Below are 5,275 nucleotides of genomic sequence, written 5' to 3'. Positions count from 1 at the left end.
ATATTTTCTTGTTTTCTCGTCAAGGGCCACGGGGAGGAGGCCCAGCGAAGAAACTTGACTTATTACAGCGGCGAGTAGGGGCAAAGGCGTGGCAAAGTCAGTTTTTACGAGGTGAACGGGGGCTTGTTGGTCTACGACTCACAAGAGCCGGTGGGGTCGAGCTGAAGGCGTGCAGAGCCTCGGGGCAGATTGCCAAGTGGCAAGGGAGGAGATGCGCGGAGGAGGGGATGCGCAGAAGGGCAGGTGGTGAGCAGGCTACGTAGTGGTGTGACACATGTCGGCGTACTCACCGGTGGGTTTGTGTACACACAACTCGAAAAGGACAGTTGACTAAATTTTTGGGCCTTTACTTTACCGGCTGTCATTACTTGGCCAGCACTAGAGCATTTTATGACACTCTAAAATCCTATGGGGGCCATGTGGCACATTCTAAGCCGTTAGATCAACTGGCCTATTATTAGCTACTTACAATAGACTTAGCAAGCCAAGCATTCTAGTTTTACCTCAAGGTTGATTGATTTCGAAAGCTATTTGATCCGAGGGTGGAGATTTCGTTGCCATCGACCCTGGACCTTGAGTTATTTGGTGCCACCTCAAGTGTGGACTCCCTGCTCCGTAACTTGCTATAGAGTGGAGAATATACCTAGACCCTGATGGAGCCAAGCATGCGGGACTTGCCTCAGACCCCCAGGCCTTTAGCTCACCACGCTCATAACAAGCGAGTGCACGATTTAACAAGAGCTGCCATACCCATACTAGGCGTTGGCTCAACCATGAAGCTTGTTTGTCTTTGAGTTCCTATATGCATATGGTACCTCCATTAATCAATACCAGTAAGTCGGTATTCATAAGCATATGGTACCTCCATTAGTCAATACCATTGAATCGATTTCCACCCCAAGAAGCGCAAGCCATTCGGAATAAACAAAGTGTTATACAGGAGAAAATTCATCAATCCTTACTTCTCTTCTGTAGTTTTAACTACATCTATGAGAATGAGATGAGCTCAACCCTTGAATGGGTCGAATTTAGGACAACAAGTGAAAATAGATTTGCCTTTTAGTGAGAGGCTTATTGTAACTTTTGGTGTTTTTTAACACCTTTATAAATATTGTGAGAGTTTGCTACATCCACTTGTAACTTTTGAAGGTGTTTCCTAAACACCATTATAAATATTAAGAGAGTTTACAACTGTTGAATCTTGTTTTTTGGTGTAACTCATCTCAGGCTTATTGTAACTTTTGGTGTTTGTCAACACCTTTATAATATTGTGAGAGTTTCCTTAATACTATAACTTTGAAGGTATTTGTTAACACCATTATAAATATTCAGAGAGTTTACAACTATTGAATCTTATTTTTTCATGTAACTTATCTAGGCTGCATTAAATTTTTTAATTTTAGTTTCATCTCCTTTAAAAATATTTAAAAAAATGCTTTTTTTAATGTTTTCATATGTGCTTTGAAGATTGGGTTTTTTCTTAAATTTTATCCGAAAACCAGTCCAAAAGTATATGTAAAAATGAATTTGTACATTGACAAGTCCAAAATTATTGAAATAAGTATTGAGTCAAGATTTTGAGCTTGCCAATAGACCTCCAAGATGTGATGAAGAAGGCCATTCACTTCTTTCCTGATATGAGAGGAACCTGCAAGTTCTGGCAGGTTCAAGCAGCCATAGAGCAACTAAAAGGACATGATGTATCTATCATGTCAACCATTGGAGTTGCAATGCACCTGATGGCATCTACCCTCAAAGGGATTTTTGAGCAATACGAGAAGCAAATGTCTCAGAAGGTGGCTTTTCTACAAGAGAAAGCCACCGATGTAGCAAAGGCACCGCAACTTGAGAAAAGTATCACGGAAGGTGCAAAAGCCAAGGTAGAGGAGGATTTTCAACAATCAATGCATCCACGTTAATTACTTTAACAATTTTCAACAAACATTGCCTTTTTAACAATTTTACTTCAAAGGTATGACAATTCAACATGGAGCACTTCAGCCTTTTCACGATAATAATTTGGCTTGGAGATTGCATGTTCGCTATTCAGAAATATTATTGTTACAAAAATTGGGCTGGCACTATCCATACAAAATGAGCCCATCAAAAAAAGAGGCCGTAACATGGAAATATTCAGACAATATCAAGTATATGGTAATCTTGATACAAAATTGCCTCAGTAAAAAACTAAGCCAAGAGATGGCTACATGCATACAAGTTGAGGATCAAAATAAATTAAGTTGAAACTGTTCTCTAGCCGCCACATGCGATAGTGAGTGGTTGGTGGGTGCTCTGAGCCCCCAATAGAATATGCAGCCTGTGGTGATATAGCACCACGAAGCAGCTGCAAACAATCGTCCCCAAGCACCATGTTGGTGATAAGCATGAGTATAGCAAGGATGATCGCCATGAGGATGATTGACTACTAAAATAAAGTATTACACTTTATGAGAATAAGATCTATTCTAATTATCATCATAAACAAATTTCTTCAGAATTGAAAATACACCATTGTAACAAAACTTCAATACAATTATTGCAAATAGATAATACATGTCCAAAAAATAATTTAATATTATATATGTGTTTGTATACAAAATTCTTCCTCTCCTTATCATTTAAATTCTATGTAGCCTCAGATCAAGAGAGTATGTTGCGCCGATGCCGAGCATGTCATACAACTCATGTGCCACGGGACCGTTGCATGCCACACATGCACTTCTCACCTTTAAAGCATTCACAAGACAGATAAGGTGAAAGCGATGATCTCACAAGGGAGGCATAGTATCCTGTGGCCCTATTAAAACGATCTTGGCAGATTGGACAACATGGCCCATCCACGATGAATTGTAATTGTGCAAGTATCGTGGACACTTTGCGCACGGTGAGGCCAAAAAATCACGGCTAATGCCGAGACTATGCCCCCTTCTTAGATATGTTGCAAGGCGGCTTGTGCATCATGTGCCTGTTGAGAATAAATGGATGCTATTAGGCACATCTCTGTGTATGCATTGTCGATATCAAGCCGCTAGGCCGGTTTGAGATAACAATGCATGCAGTCTTTCATTATCACTTTTCACTCGCTCAAGTTCTTTCAGCAGCCCGTCGATGCTCCATAGTTGCATCTCATACAATTGCAATAGAAAATGTGACATCTCGCTCGATACGTGTTGCCTCTCCAACTTCCTCTTCGATATTCATATAGAGGTGTTTAGTTGTTACTGAGGCTACATGTCCAATAAGGTCATGTGCATACAAACTTATCAATTGATGTTGGGTTGGAATTCTCCAAAAAACCTCGAAAATAAATACTCGACATATTTAAATATTATATTCACCTAACATTGGACCATCGACGCTTTGTGGAGGTTTGGCTACCACAGGTCTGGCACATGGAGGACATGGTTCCTCACGTACTTGAGTCAGTGAGGCAAAGTCCAAGCACAAACTTTGCATATAGCATCTTTGCACAGTATAGGGGAATTTTAGAGCGGCATTTCTTTGCAAAAACCATCTCCCAAATGCAGGCTGCATCCTCTTTCATGGCTTGGTTATAGCACCGTGAAATGGGCCATCATCTGTGTCCTGTGGCAACTATGCTCGAATCCCATATAGCAACTAAATCATCATTCGAGATGAGGGCCTTTATAGCTGACCACTTCATGCCATTAGGGTTGTGGAAAGGGATGGCAGCGACAATTGCCTTTGTTTGCTCTTTCCTGGGTAGTTGTGCATGGTGGCGTCAGACACGTCCATCATGAACTTCATCGCCGCTTGACTATAGCGTGTGGGTTTTGTCTTGGGCTTGGTATTCGGTCTGTGTGGATGGTTCAGAGGGTGTTCTTGATGATGATGCCATTGTTTTGATGAAATGCTAAAGCTTAAACATAATAGCAAAGATATGATTTTAGGATATGAGACATACATACATTCAAACATTTGCTTCTCATACAACTATAGAAGATTGTTTCCTAGAAATATCAAACCATAAAACCTAAACAACTGATGATGTTATCAAACATCCATTTCAAAACAGTGCAAAATATGATTTAGAAATATTTAAAAAGTATAGGACTTGCAAATTGAAATATGATGACATGTAAAAATTACAAATTTATAGATAAGTTTCATATCTAAGATTGGGTCTAGACGTGTGAATTACTTAATTGCTATGCATTGGTTTTTGTATGTACATGTTGTGGTAGCAAAACCTCATGAGTGCTTACGTAATGATTGTTGTGTGAATTAGATCTATACCTCTGCTTTCCTCATGGTAGCCACCTCTTTAAAGAGAGAGAGAGAGAGACACTTGGAGAATCGAGTTGTAGCATCTTGTTCGTAGGGTGTACGTTCAACATATTATTACATTGAGTGAGGAGCAAATAAGAGAGATTCTGCATACCAAGTCTAAGATAGATGAAATGCATCAGTGCATACTTGCTCAATTTGACTGTAGCTGGACAAGGCGTGGAGAGGTGGAGTGGACAGAGGAGAAAGAGGCTGTACTAAACTTCCTACCTAGTCTAGTGTTGGGTGATATAGTTGTTCAATGGAAAATGGTAAAGCAGTCAGAGCCCTTGACAGTCGCAGCAAGGTTGAAGCTGGATAGGTGGCTCATAGAATGGAAAGAATCCTGCGCTGCCATTCATAGGATAAACCAAAAGGAGAAAGGTGCAATAGGTAGACTATCGAATGTCGCCATGCAATATTATACCCAAATTGCTAGTGGTTCCTTAGAAAGAGTAGACACGAGAAGTCAAGATGGCAAGGCACAAATAGACCTATGCACAAAGTTTGCTGACATGTGCTCTACAATGGTACACTTCCCACTAGTTGCATTGACAATTCTTGAGGAATTGGGCGGGGGAGTGGAAGGGAAAGTGTATAGGGTTAAGATAGAGGGTGTGTCAGGTTTCAAGACAACCCTATCTTATGCTGGCAAGAGGTTGAGGCAGGATACTGCATATGCACATAAATCGTTGAAGACAGAGCTAGCACAATGACCATAATGCATAGGGCCATGTGTCGCACGATTGGTTACACACACACGTTAGCAATCTCTGGTTAATCAGTCCATACTTCAATGGAGGTAGTATTCATGACATGCTTATCAGCCTACATTCCATGTATCATGATTATCCGAACTAGGCAAGGCGAGGCAACCCCTGTGAGCAACCTCACAATGTGTGGCATGATACACAGAGTCATATGCAAGTAAGTCTATTCTGTAAGAATGCTCTGGCCATTTGTGCAGCTATTGCTGGTGCAATGAAAG

The sequence above is a fragment of the Dipteris shenzhenensis genome, chromosome 8 (genome assembly GCF_047967505.1).
Source record: "Dipteris shenzhenensis isolate YYH24624 ecotype China chromosome 8, Dip_SZ_1.0, whole genome shotgun sequence".
In the NCBI taxonomy this organism is placed as follows: Eukaryota; Viridiplantae; Streptophyta; class Polypodiopsida; order Gleicheniales; family Dipteridaceae; genus Dipteris; species Dipteris shenzhenensis.
The sequence above is the reverse complement of the archived record's forward strand: the minus strand, read 5'-3'. Positions refer to the sequence as shown.